Source organism: Pelodiscus sinensis, chromosome 14 (genome assembly GCF_052426305.1).
Source record: "Pelodiscus sinensis isolate ZL-2025 chromosome 14, ASM5242630v1, whole genome shotgun sequence".
Taxonomy (NCBI): domain Eukaryota; kingdom Metazoa; phylum Chordata; order Testudines; family Trionychidae; genus Pelodiscus; species Pelodiscus sinensis.
Window position 1 is genome coordinate 2,265,256 of NC_143065.1, and position 14,924 is coordinate 2,280,179.

Below are 14,924 nucleotides of genomic sequence, written 5' to 3' on the forward strand. Positions count from 1 at the left end.
CCGTGTGTTGAGTAGCCCTGCTTTAAACTGATAATTTACAGTCCACTGTCTAACTTAAAGTGGGTGTTTTCCTTTCCCAATACTAGCCTGTCATCTTCACCTATAAGTTTGCATCAATTCTGAGTGCATGCTTGGATAAATGTTTATATATAATATAGCATTTTAATTGAGGTCATCCACATTGTTAAAAGAAGAATAACAATAATCACAGAACATTGGACCACCACAGAAGAAAACCTAGAAAAAGATGAGTCACTGAAGCAAGGAACCTTTATTTAGGTGAGGACGGAGAATGAAGTTCAGAAGTGAGATTGGGCTGTTTAGACACGTGTGGTAAGAAAAATCCTCATGTAGGAAGCAGTTTTCCTTTATTCATAGTTTTCCAGTGTATATAGCAGGGGTGTTGCTTTAATGTCGTGTGCATAGGTAAGAGATAGTAAAAAAAAAAAATAGATTTGATATCCAAGAAGGTAATTTTGTTTGGCGCAAAATGTAATGATGCCATTTGTGTGCATATTAGAAATGCAGCTCCTGGGACATGTAGTTTTAACATGTCCCATGGTCTGAGCCTAGATTAATACAAATTTGTATATAAAAATCCATTAAGTATCATACTTGACTTTAGAGAAATTCCTGAGAAAGACTCTGTATTAACCTAGATCAATAAAAATGTGGATTTGAGTTTGCAGTCGCCAGTTGGCATTGGATCTCAAATTATCTTCTGGAAAAGAGCTGGCATAAATTTTCCTATTAGCTTTCTGCCTAAGTCTTGACAGAAAGGCTTATGCCAAGTGTCAAAATTTACTCTCTGCCAGTTGTAACATATAACTTTCCAAAAACGAAAGTCAAGCTGGCACCAGAATACTGAGGCATGGCCTGCATTAAGTGATTACATTAAGTAATAAGGAATCATGCAAAACAGCTTTATATTGAACTATAAGAAATAGGGATGTGTTTCTGTAAGCAAAGCAATGAGTAAAATCTACATTCAGCTGTAATTTTGCTGTTGCTCATACATTTGATGTCATTACTTGCAGTAATGACTGAAATATTGTATCAATAACAATATTCTGCAATCCCCTTAACTCCATTATGAGCTTGACAAAAGGTCCAGGACATCTCTTTTATATTTTTCTGTTGTGTTTTCTGCCTTTATTTCATACCATTAAACAACCAATTACAGGATTATGGTGCAATGGGGGACACAATTAATGCCAAATTAAGCAGTAATGTGCGAGGGGTGCTTGGTGATCATGCTGATTGACTGCCACCCTGTGTAACAGTCTCAGTTTCTGTGTTTTAATTGCTTCTGAGATTGTTACTTTTCTTCTGATAGACACTGGAGGAAGTTTGAGGAATTTAACATCCTAACTACTCCTTGTCAGGGTTGAGGTGAACATTTGCAGAGCTGGGTGCATATAACTAGGTCACATAGCACCTGTCTATACTATGGGTGACTAGAGTCCTTCATATTTACTCAGAACCCTCTTGTGGCTGCTCTACTGAATGAAAACAGTATATTAAGAAACAGATTAAAATATAAATATATGACCCACTCCCCAGAAAAGGAAAATTGCTGATAATTTACAAAGTTTCCAAAGAAAGCAGCCATGGTAGATGGTCAAGGGATGGGCAGCCAAGCATAAATGAGGCGTCTCAGACATTCCAACCTTCTTATCTCACAACACAGCTTCTGTTACGTCTTTGTTTTTCTAAGTTAGTCTACTTATACCTGGTAGAAGGCAGCAACAGGCCAAAGATTATTTGCCTCTGATCTATGTAAGCTTGAAACGTGTCTCTCTTGCCAACAAAAGGGGGTTCAGTCAATGGTATTACCTCAACCCCTTCTCCCTTTTATTTATGCATCGGTTTTAGAAATGAGTCAGTGAAAATTGCTTATGAACAGCAAAGTTTGAATCTCAAGTAGCTTATTTCTAAAATGTTACTTACTGAAATTCTCTCCTGTTTTCTTTACAGCACTGATGGTAAAAGAACCTGAAAGCCTTAGGGTGTTTTCCATTGGTTTTATATTTGTGTCTCTAAATTAAAAAAAAAGGCAAAAACAATTTAAATCATATCTAGTTTGAAAAAACATATTTCAGAAGAGACTCTATCTGCTACCTGAGAAAGTTATAGCAATGGCTGTTTGTTTTTATTTAAATAAAGAAACATGTCAGCCACCATTCTGGGTACTCTGACTATTAGGATCAAATTTTCATAGGAACAGCCATCCCAGCTGCACATGGCACTCATGTACAACAGAAATAATTCACTTAACAATCCAGTAACTTAAAGCAGCAAAATCATTGTTCGCTCTGTTAGGTCAGGTTTCTTCAAAAGCGCATCTAAGCAGATGCATTGTCCATAAATCTTTGACAGTTGGGTCAGTGTCGGTGCACTATCCTTTCTTTTCTGGGCACCTGACTCCCAGTATTGGTTCTGGTCGCAAGTGAAAATGAGGGGTGGATTTTTAATTATTATACAGCTCTCATTTGGCACTAATCCACATCAGCCCACTGTATGCCTGGCATTTTCTAGCCAGGAAAGCTCTAAGAGTAGAATGGCAGGAGGCATTGAAGGTTGGGAAGTGAAGTGCACTGACCATGGTAACTTCATGTTTCCAACACTTTCAAATTAAAAAAATTTCATTTAAAAATTGAAGAACATGGCCGTTCAGTCAGTGGAAAAATTTAGGTCTGCAAGGAATATAGAATGAGACCTCAAAGTCTTACATACATGCCACACACTCTCATATAATATGCATTGAGTAACAGCATGCTATGAACTGAATTGATAGATTTATAAACTCCTCAAAGGCAGACTCACTAACAGAAATAATGGCAGAGTGTTAGCTACAGAAGTGCTGCTGGGAGCCATTAAGCAATAATATTTATTAAGCCTCTTCCTGAGCATCCGGCATATTTTTTGTTTGTTTTTACATGGATTAAGGTCTTTAGAGTGTTATCAAATTATATCAAATTAGACTTAGCTATTTCCTGGATAGGAACAGAAAATGTCAGTGCTAATAGCAGTGGGTTTTTTCTAAATACAATTTGCAGTTGTCATCCATTCTGCAACTTGTTGCATTGCCTTGAGAACAGTGCTTTTTGCTCTACTTTTCCAAGGTGATATCGGCTACGTGATGGCAAAAGACAAGAATTGAAAGATCCCGTCTCTGGATGGATTATACCAGTAAATGTCTTGCAATCTTTACTAATTTGTAGGCTGTGCAGGGTTGCTGAAAGCATGGTTTATCCTAGGGCTTAAATTCTCATATAGTATTTCCCAGAATACCCAGGTTCGGCGCTCCAGCCCCACGGGGCACACCAGGGCTTGGGGCTTTGAAAATATTTGTCAAAGATCCACTCTGGGCAGCTCCAGCTGAATTTAAACCAGGGTTTAGCTATTCTTTGAGTCTTAACAGCTTAGTGACTATATTTTAATGCCACCAGTGTTCCTGAGGGTCTTCAAGTTGATGAAATCTATTACCGGGGTGCAGGTGGGTAAAAGGACCTGTGCCACTAACACCTGCACTCCCACCCATCAGTGAACAAGAGCTTTGACCTGACTAAATATTAAAAGGGTTTGTTGTTACTGTTAAAACATGACTCCCTTTCCCCCAAGCAGGTAGAAGGTTAATAAATTCCACTTATTAGTGTAAACTGCACATATATTACATTTCAGCAATTATTCTGACAAATGGAAAAGGAGAGGGTAAATGCAATCTGTGAATACGCTGACCAGACAGACTTAAATAGCTCATTCTAGTAAAATGGAGCCTGGATATGCTGAAAAAATGACCAATGAAAGAAAAAAAATCTGACAACTGTAAGTGATTTTTAACTGTCTAGATTATATCTAGGCCCCCCTTAAGTGATTAAAACTGTCTATTCATCTTTCTGCAGCTAAAGCTCTAGGCAGTCGATATTATTATGTAGAGATGAAAGATATTGCCATCTTTTCTGTATAAAGGGAGGAAGCTCCTTGGTGCTCGGTTGGTATTAAGAGACAGAGTGATGTAAAATGCCCTATCTGTTCCTTATTTTGATTGCCAGTCTGTCAGCAAGGTACCACCACTAGGAAGGCCAAATGTTATGTTTAAAGAAATCTATAAGCCAATATAAAGAGACTGCACATTACAGGCAAGAGCCCAGAAGTTAACCGGAGAGGTCTTGCCTTTTCATTTATAACAGGAACCTTTTGTTACCAATTTTCAGTGGAAGAGCCCTGAGAACTGTCTGTCCGAGTGGGGGTAGGGTCCCTTTAAGCACGGAGCTCAGTTAGCCTCAGGCAGCAGCCCCACACACTAAGTCCTAACCTGATGCCCTGCCAGCACTGGTTCCGGCCAGCCTTAACTTCGGTTCAGGGTCCACTCAGTGTGGACGCGCTATTTTGAAATACCAAAACACTATTTCAAAATAGTTTTTGTGTATAGATGCATTATTTCGAATTAGCTTAATTCGAATTAACTATTTTGAATTAAGTTAATTCGAAATAGTGCTGTAGTGTAGACACACCCGCTGTGTGTTCCAAATATCACAGTGTATGAGCTACGTCTGGTATTGCTGGAGATGAGGACTGGTAGGAAATATCTGGCTTCTGATTCATCAGGCAAGAAGTTAGTTAACTTGATTAAGGTCTGATCTACACTAGAAAATTAAGTGGGTAAAAAGTCCACACCCCTAAGTAAAGTAGTTAAGCTGACCTAACCTCTGATGTAAACAGAGCTGTGTCAGTGGGAAAATTTTTTCCATCAAACTAGCTACCACCTTTTGGGGAGGTCCATTAACTATGCTAATGGAAGGGAGCTCATCCCTTAGTGTAGATCAAGGGTCTCAAACTCCCAGCCCATGGGTCATCCTTCTTCCGAAAAAATGTGCAATCTGGCCCAGGAGTCCTGGTGGACTCCCACCGGGACTCCTGGGCCAGATTGCACAATTTCTGTTGTTCAAGCGTTCTGTTACCTAAGCCTCACCCCTCCTGCCATCGCCTTTTCCTCTCATGGCACCCCGTCCCTCTAGGATGCAGCTTCAGGAATTACTGGGGCAGCCTGGTACCATGCCACAGCAGCAGTTGGGTCCCCTCGCTCCCTGCGGTGGCTGGAGCCACAGGGAAGCAGAGTGCACTTGCTCTACTTCCCTGCAGCTCCCACCGCTGCTGCACAGGTGTATTGCTACAGCATTGTAAGTGTAGACCACTGGTTTCCCAAACTGTGGGGCACACCCCTTAGAGAGACACAGAGAAATATTTAGGGGGTGCAGTGGTGCCTGGGCCAATCCCCCCCAAGCACAGAGGAGAAAGCACCCTATCCCCTATGCCACGCCAGAACCCACCCCCCCACCTGACCTTCAGGGAGTCCCTTATCCCACCTTCCACCAGGGCAGCCTGTGTATTGGCTCCCAGAGTGGGGGGGGGCCTTGAATCTGCTACCCTGCCCTCCCCAGGTGAGCGCCCTATCCCCTATGCCACTCCAAAACACAGTGGGTAAGAGAGAGCCCAACCAGACACATTCTGTTCCCAGCTCTGCTCTTGCCTCAGCCCTTGGCCCCATCCTGAGCTGCAGTTCCAGGCCCTGGCTCGTGGCCCAGCCACAGCCATTGCCTCAGCCCAGCCATTGCTTTGTTCATGGCCACAGCCCTGTTCCTGACCACAGACCAGCACCTGGCTCTTATCCCCACTACAACTCCAGCCTCATTCCCAGCTCCAGGCCCAACCATGGCTCCACTCCTGGTCCCAAACACAGCTGGGGGGGGGAAGGAATAAGGTAAAAAGGGGACATTAAAGGAGATATGCCCTTACTCGTGTTCATGCAGGGTTCCCAGGAATAGGCCACCTGTTTGTATTGGTGCTGTCTCCTTTCAGAGAGATGTATGCATCTGACGAAGTGGGTCTTTGCCCACAAAAGCTTGTGCTCCAACACTTCAGTTAGTCTATAAGGTGCCACAGGACTCCTCGCTGCTCTTTCAGAGAGAGAAAAATCAAGTGAATGAAAAGTAGTCTTTTGTTAGCTCTTGTGCTTCACTGTAAAAACAATTAACTTAAAAATAACTAGTAGTTGTGGGGATAGGTGAGGGGATACTGGAACCTTTCCCTTCAAGGTCACTGTAGTGTCCCTTGTGCTAGGAATGGATTAGTTCGCAGGTGTAGAAAACACAGAAGCTGAGGAGCTCACACAACGCCTGTAGCGCCCTGGCTTTTTAGCTTACAGATTGAGGAAGAGGGCCCATGCTGCATACCACCACCACACAAGATCTGTTAACGTTGAGGCCCAAGTCAAGCAGCCACAGAATGTGCGTTACTGTCACTAGCATGACTCTCAGTATTACTGCCTGGCTGGATTCATTACTAACTGACGGCTGTTCTGTGCCTTATGTCAAAAGAGCTCTGTGGTCTTGTTTCCATCTGGACATGTGTATCAGACAGCTCAACTGTGCAGTTGTCATCCTCAATGACAGTCTAAGCAGAGAATCTTAAAAGGAAACAAGCATGGAGACTGAACTATCCTCTCATGCTTAGAAGTGGTCTGTGTAGGAAAAGCCTGAGGTGCGCTGACAGGGTAGCTTGCTCTTCATGTACCTGTATGGTACAGCATTTGTTTAAGGAATAAATACATTTCTTCAGTTTTTAGAACTGCCAATCTAGCATTTTTAACCCACACTAAATTTAACTGCAGTATGATGATAATTATTTTCAATTCCAAAGATAGGACCTACGCTTTTGTAGTCTAGTGCAAATTTGTTTTTACAGTAATACGAGAGTCAGAGCTGGGTGTACAAATTATACAGAACTGTACAACTGCAACATAAAAAAAAACCCATTGAATAAGCGCAGTTAAGTGATTCACAACATGAGAGCAAAGCCAGTTTAGAAAACCTTACAAGTGTAGGAGTATTTCCCCAGAAATGGAACAATCGAGTAAGTTATATTTTTTTCAGACCGATCTATATATCCTTTGCTTTAAATTAAAACGTTTAACTTTCAAAGATGAACTGACAGCCATTGCTTTTGTGGGAATTGCTCATAAACTCATAACTTCCTTTAAAATCTTCTGTATGTTGCCAAGCATCTACATCAAGAAAGAAATGTTTCTCTTGGATCGAGTTACATACCCTTCAAAACTAAAGAGAAACACACTCTTCTCTGGGTATATCTACCTCAGAACCAGAGAGTCAACATCTGTTCCTCACACCTACCACCACCAATGAGCCAAAGAATGCAAGACAGAAAACAGAGTGTTTTGCTCTTTTTTTCTTCTTTCTGACCTACCCTCCCAATGAGCGATATTTTTGAATCCTCCCACCAAGTCCACCTGAGCTAGCTTCTCACACCCTGTTTAGTAGCCACCTAGCATTCAGAGGCGCCTCTCACAAGAGTAGATTTGGACAGGTGTAGACCAGGGGTGGGCAAGAGGCTGCCAGATGGCTGGATGCAGCCCACCAAGCCAGCAGATCCGGCCTGCAGCTGCCTCGCCAGGCTCTTTAAGTGCAGTGTGGTGGCAGCCGCTTTAAATGTGGCTGGTCTGTTCTGGGAGAGAGAAGGCAGGCTTTGTGCTCTGGCTCGCCCCGCAGCAAAATCTCTCAGCTCCCATTATCCAGTTTCTGACCAATAGTAGCTGAGATATTTTGCTGGCGGCAGGGGCAGCCAGGGAAGCCTTCTTCCTTCCTCCCCACTCCCCCCCCCCCCCCCCCCACTCCTTCACCCAGCCTGGAGCAGAGCCATGTGGAGCAGCTTGCGACTGCAGCTTCCAGGTTCCTGCAGGGCTGCTGACTGGCAGCTGCCTAGGTAAGTGCCTCCCAGCCAGAGCCTGCTTCTGGCACCCCCACTCTCCCCTCCCCCGCAACTTTCTGCCCCAGGCCACCACCCAAACTCTCTGTACTAGGGCTGTAATAGTGTAGTCGATTAACCAATTAACTGATAAGCAAAAGCTTATTGGTTAATGCTATAGACTACACACGTTCCCCTCCCTCGGACCCTTTTCCCAGAACATTTTTAAGCAGCCCAGCTCAGTCCTGGCTTATACCGGGTCTGGGACCTACCTCTGGCTGCAGCTCTGCATTTAAAGTTTATTAAGAAGCCAGGTGGGCAGGCAGCCTGTCTCAGTTCCTGGGTCTCGAACCTCTGTCTCCCCTGGACAGGGGCTGCTGCCACTCCGTCCTGCTGCCAGCTCTGCTCCTGGGGACTATAGAATAGGCCACTAATCAGTAAGAATTAATGAGGTTAATTGACTATTGAATTAACCAATAGTTAACATCCCTATTATGTACCCCTTTCTCCCAGATCACAACTCCCTCACAGAACTTGGACTCTCTCCTTCACTCTTCCCCCAGGCCAGAATCCTCTCCGGCACCCTCACTTCCTCCTGAACTTTTCACCCCCCAGCGTCTTCCCCAGATCACAATCCCCTCCTTTACCCACACTCCTTCTCAGACTCCGTACCCCCTCCTGCATCCAGTCTTTTACCCCAAGCTCCCTTCTGTTCCCAAACTCCCTCAGTAGAAATGTGGCCCTTGACCACTTGCCAAAATGTTGGCATGGTCCCCCCCCATTAAAAATTATAGCCCACCCCTAATGTAGACGCTCTGCTCCATTTGAGAGCCATAAAGCTGGTTACACATCAGTACAGGGGACGATAATTTTATTTAAGGTATTATCCACAAGAAGAAAGGAGGCTTATACTACATCTGGCAGCTGACTGTCTTCATCTGCTTCAGAATGATTGTCCTGATCTTTCTAATCCCCACCCACTAAACAAAGTCAACTGTTTTCCAGCTCTCAGTTTGAAGGGCATTTATTTCCATATAGCTATCTACCCTGCACTCTGGAAGTTCCTGTGGTTGAGAATCTTCGCAAACAAGTATTGTTAATAGTGGCAGCATATCTGTGTTGTCAGGGTATGTCAGTGTTTGCCTGCCTCAGTGGCTGTCTCCTCTTGGGAAAGTCTCATCAGTAAGTTCAGGTGTCAACTCTATCCATTTTCCTACAATTGTTGGGACTCCATGCAAAAAACTCCATTTTATCGCCCACATTGGCTATGGAATTTATTGGTGCAATCTTGAACTCAGTACAGTCTTGTCTCATTCTCTTAGCTGAAGGTGTCCCATGTACATATGTGATGTCCTTTGGAACACTGTCAAAATATCTACAAGCATGGTTACAGACACTCTGTGCTATGCTAGCTAATTATAGTGAAATTCACTAATCGAATAGTTAATGCATTTTTGCATTTTGGCATTTCAAAGCAGCAGCACCGCACGTGGCCCAGGATCAACTGGGAACTCCTTAATGAAGGATAGCTCCATCAGTGGTGTAGCGGGTGGCTCTCGTTGCCACGTCGCCCTTTTGGTCACTGCCCTCCGGCAGTGACAACCATAGCCTCTAAGCTGTCCCCTTCCGGGGGATAGTTCGTTGTAGGCCGGCAGGCCTTTAGGAGGCGGATCCTCCGCCCTGGTACAGTGGATGGCTAGTCCGTCCTATGGCTCCACCATGCCTTAAAGTAGTCAGAGTCCTGGCCCTCTAAAGGTCCGATCCGGATCGTGGCCGGGTGCCAAAACCCTCATATGGACGCCCAGGCCCTCGGGTAGGGCAGCAACTGGCGGCCAGGCCCCAACGCAAGGCGGGCCCCAAACAAACCCACAGGTCTCTAGGAGCTCCTAGTTCACGAGCGGGGCAGGCAGTGCAGCTGCAGCAGTGGCAAGCGGGTGGGAGACTGCCACCCGGTTAGTGGGTGGCAGGGGGCGCAGGCCCACCCACTCCACTGCGCCCCGGCCCAGGGGCCCTGGATGCAGCCGTTCAGCTGCTACGGGCTCAGCAGGGGCTCCAGCCCGCAACTTGCTGGCCTAGGGCTGTTCTCAGCCCATGCTACCCCCTGGGCCGCTTCTTGTCTCCCCCTTCCCCCTTCCCCAGTACCTGTAGCCCCAGCGGCCTGTCGGGGAGTTGAAGTCCGCGTCGTCTCCGCAGGGGCCAGCGGCCCAATCCAGGGGTCAAGAGGTCGGGGCTCTGTAGTGTCCCGCGGGGCTTGTCCGGCCCGGCGTTCCCGTACCCACCGGGGGTCCAGCTGGTCCAGCGGCTCGGTCCCGTCCTCTGGGTCCGCGAGTGGTTCAGCTGGCGGGCAAGGCCAGGCCCTAGTAGCCCGGGCAGGGAGGCCCTGGCCGGCCTCTGGGAAGGTGGCTGAGGGCAGCCTAGCCCGGGTCTTAGCCTCCCCAGGCAGGAGCTCCAGCCGGGCCTCCGGCTCCTTCGGAGGCTGGGCTCTGACTGAGCTCCCAGGCAGCCTTCTTATAGCCCTAGTCCCGCCCCTTGACTTCCGGTCAGGTGAGGGGGCGGGGCTAGGCCGGGCCCAAAATGGCCTCCGGCTCAGTGGGTGGCCATTCCACCCCACTACACTGGATATTAGCCGGGATGGGCAGGGATAGTGTCCCTAGTCTCTGTTTACAGAAGCTGGGAATGGGTGACAGGGATGGATTGCTTGATGGGTACCTGTTTTGTTCATTCCCTCTGAGGCACCTGGCATTGGCCACTGTCAGAAGATAGGAGACAGAGCTAGATGGACCTTTGGCCCACTATTATGGCTGTTCTGTTCAGAAAAGACTGCTCAAGAAAACACTATAAAGTAAGATGGAAGCGATTCCCTGCATGGTGTCAATATAATCAGCTAACCCTAGAGGGTTCAGAGGTCCCTAATTTTCTGAACTAACTGCCGTCTCTAAAAATGTCATGGTTGGTTTAGCTCTGTGTGAGTACACGTGGCAGCTCTTAGTGCCTTTTGCCTTTCAGTGTACAACCATAAAATCTTCACTGCTCTGACTATGGTATGGTTTTCAAAGGGTCTTATTAGACCCTTTCCTCCAGTGATGAAACTTACTGATGGGACCTTAGAGCTAGTCCTGTCCACACTAATGAATTCCCTCATTCAGACCATTAGCCTCCATGTTTCTTTGCTCATCTCTCATTAAAGATTTCTGGTTGCAATCATTTCAGCCAGAAGAATAGATGAGCTGAGCTGGGGGGGGGGTGGGGAGTGACCTTTGTGGCAGTTCCTCCCTATATGGTCATCCATAAGGATAAGATCTCTTTGAGGTTACATCCTAACTTCATTTCGAAATTTATCTTGGAATTCTGTCTCATCCAGAACATTCATTTCACTTGTTTCTGCCGGAATCCCCCTGCTATTAGAGAGGAGAGGAAACTCCACTCTGGAAGAAGCTTTGGCCTTTTACCTACAGAGGATGAAACCTTTCAGGAAATGTCCTTAAGTATTTGTCTTTTTGTCATACATATGCGAGGAGAAGCAATCTCCTCACAGAGATTTTCTAAGTGGATTTTAGTCTGCATCATCCTCCTGCTAGAAACTGATAGTGACCCCTCCAGCAAAGCATGAAAACCAACTCAACCAGAGCCCAGGCTACACTGATACCTTCACTTTAAGATGTTCCTCTTCTGGAGATCTATAGAATGGCAGCATGGGGCTGCATGCATTCTTCTACAAAGCTTTCCATCTTGGTACAAGTTTCCATAACAGACACACCCTTCTTAAGAATAGTCCTTTGGTCTGTGCTACAGCTGAGCTCCTTGCAACCCATCCTTACTGAACATTGTAAGTGTGTCTATACTACAGAGGCCATTTTTTAAAAAAAACTTCCCCTGTGTCTAGACTACTGCCACGGTCTTTCAAAAGTAAATTGAAAAAACGAAGCAGATTTTCGAAAATGGAAAACCTCATTTTACGAGGAATAATGCCTTTTATCAAAAGTGCTCTTCTGAAAAAAGGCGCTATGTAATGCAAATTGTGCTTTTTCAAAAGAGAGCATCCAAACTGCCTGGGTGCTCTCTTTCAAAAAAGTGGCTTGCTTTTTCAAAAGTACCAGTTGCAGTCTAGACGCTCTTTTTCGAAAGAGGCTTGCAGTCTAGACGTAGCCTGTGAGTCATCTCAAATGGAATATGCAGATGGACCCTCACTTAGGGTATGTCTACACTATAGAGGTTTTTTTGGAAAAACAGCCGTTTAAAAAAAATAGTCAATTATGGCCACACTGCAATCGTGTTCTTTCGAAAGAAAATTGAAAGAACAAAGGTATTTTTATGACATTTCTACATGGAAGAAGCCTTTTTCTGAAAGAGCTGTTTCAGAAAAAGGCATGTGTGGACGGGGTAGAGGGAGTTCTTTTGAAAAAAAGGGAAAAAAGAAAAACACAGGTGCCCTGGTGGCCATTCCACCCATTGTAATCACAGCTTACATGCTCGATAGCATCCATTCAGTGTGGACGTTAGCTATCGAAAAAGCAGATCACTTTTTCAATGTGCTTTAGCAGTATGGATGTTCTCTTTTGGAAGAAATTTTTTCAGAAGATCTCTTCCAGAAAAGCATCTTCCGAAAGAAGCCTACAGTCTAGACATAGCTTCAAAGAACAAATCCATTTACTTAGCTTGTTACTATACAAGGTATTCATAGTAGAGAAGAAAATACGGATGCAGTTAGTCCATCCCCCATTCCCTCATACCTTTGATTTGGAGCATGAGGAGAAGGGAGTAGGTTCAGACCAAAGAACACTGCTAACAAAAAAAATCTTCCAGCCTCAAGCACATGGGCTCGTCTACACTGGCCCCTTTTCCGGAAGGGGCATGTTAATTTCAGCTATCGTAATAGGGAAATCCGCGGGGGATTTAAATATCCCCCGCGGCATTTAAATAAAAATGTCCGCCGCTTTTTTCCGGCTTTTAGAAAAGCCGGAAAAGAGCGTCTACACTGGCCCCGATCCTCCGGAAAAAGCGCTCTTTTCCGGAGGATCTTATTCCTACTTCAAATAAGATCCTCCAGAAAAGAGCGCTTTTTCCAGAGGATCGGGGCCAGTGTAGACGCTCTTTTCCGGCTTTTCTAAAAGCCGGAAAAAAGCGGCGGACATTTTTATTTAAATGCCGCGGGGGATATTTAAATCCCCCGTGGATTTCCCTATTACGATAGCTGAAATTAACATGCCCCTTCCGGAAAAGGGGCCAGTGTAGACGAGCCCATGGAGTGAGCACATATGCCCTTCAAGAGGAATAGCTGGAACTCCAGCTATTGTACAGATTAAGTAATCAAGCTTTTCTACATATAGAAAAGAAAGATTCTCTAAGGATAACATTTTGTCGGCAAATCATTTCACAACACGATCCTGTTACTTTAAGTATTTTTTCTGTTCTACAGTACTGCATCTTGGAAGCTGTATCTGCATGGGGAATATTTCTAATACCATCTTTCATGTAGACAGTCATCTTCAGAAACAGAGCTTTTTTATTAATGGCTTTAGTGTAGTAATGTTACATTCAATTTTATAGATAGCCAAATACAAATTAAGCCCTTGACACCGGAGCTTACATAGAAGTGACTGATGATTATTTCTAGGCTGTCATGTATTGCAATGAATGTCTGCTGGTTAAATGTGGCCATACAGAATCAGATGTGATGTGTTCTGTTAAAGATGATGTAGTTCTCATGCTGTGACCTTGTCTTAAGGCATATTTTGGTACTCTTGTTTTATTCATAATTACCATTTATTCTTTTCCAACAGCAAATTCCCAAAGAAACTGCTAAATATTAAATGGAGGGGTTAAAACAACAAGAGTAAGGGGCCTGATTGAAAGCCCACTACTTCAATAGGTTCTAAATCAAGTCCTTAAAGACTTGTCTAATTTTTTAAAAATTATTTCCCTTTAACATGCTCTCTCTGAGCTCTTCTCCCTCATAATGATTTTGCAGAGAAATCTCCAACGGGAATTCACATGACTCTGGAGTTATGAATGTTGTTTCTAACCTTAATTAAGTGAATAACTTTTTAATGCTAACTCTCCTCTCTTAATGAGAAATAAATCAGGTATTTCTCTGTATTTGTTTTGCAAACTCTCTTCGCTCCCACACCCTTCTTTATGTTTTTCAGAAAAAAATGTTTTATAATTCCTCATGAGGCTTCGTGATTTACTGAAACTCATCAACTAACTTATCATCAATATTTAAAGTAAAATTTGTAAATACATTTTAAGGAGAAAATATAGTGAGATGTTTTCAAATGATGGGGTGAAAAGGTTTTAAAGAACTTTTCAAAAACACAAACTGTGCTGCACCAGTGAATAATTTCGGGGTGGATTGGGGAAATCATCCTTGAATTTCCTTCTGGCAGAAGGAGCCATTTGCTAATAATAATCCACCCTTGCAAATTGTTGGCAGCAGTAATGAGTCCACTTCTATAAATAATAATGCCCTACTCTTGTAGAGCACCATCCATCTTTAAGGACCGTATGGCAATTTAGAGATGACTACATTCAGCACTTAAAAGCAGGTACTCTAGTTATTCAAGGCCTGAAAGGGCCCCAAAGAGCTCACAGTCTAAAAAGACAGAAAGAAGGTGGGAGAAAGGGGACGGGGAAACACAACCAACATAAACAATGTGATGACAACAGATAGCATGATAGTGTCTTGCTTAGTTGGGGGAAATATATTGCAAGAAAAGTGAAAGTAGGGCATGCTAAAGGGAAGAAGGGTGAGCCTGACAGAGCAGAGGGTATGGGGAGAAGATGTGGGGTGAAGCTGAGGTGAAAAGTCTGTGAGGGTGTAGTAGAAGAGGCAATGCACAGAGGGCAGAGAAAATCTAGTCAAAATTGTTGTCTGTGAGCACTTTGGCTGTTTCTTCACCTACTTCTACCAGCTTTAGTCTATGATGATTCCACCTGGCAGTTTGTCCCTAAGATCACGAGGTGGGAACGGAGTGAAATACAAACCACTGCAGAAAGACTGTGGGTAACAGGAACATTGAAGGGGCACACATCAGTTCACATTGCACATTCCCATCAGAACTGGTCCAGGAAAAGGAAGCTAATGATATAACCAATGGATCAAATTTGGTGATGAATCCAGGTCATGTGCCACCTGAGGCACGTTGCACATATGGTAAGAA

At 44.4% G+C, this 14,924-nt stretch overlaps 1 protein-coding gene across 2 annotated transcripts in view; it reads left to right on the top strand.

Annotated features, from left to right (window-relative positions):
- Nucleotides 1-14,924, top strand: part of ENTREP2 (endosomal transmembrane epsin interactor 2) — a 349,968-nt gene that overhangs the window by 316,334 nt on the left and 18,710 nt on the right. The gene's annotated exons all lie outside the window — the stretch shown is intronic.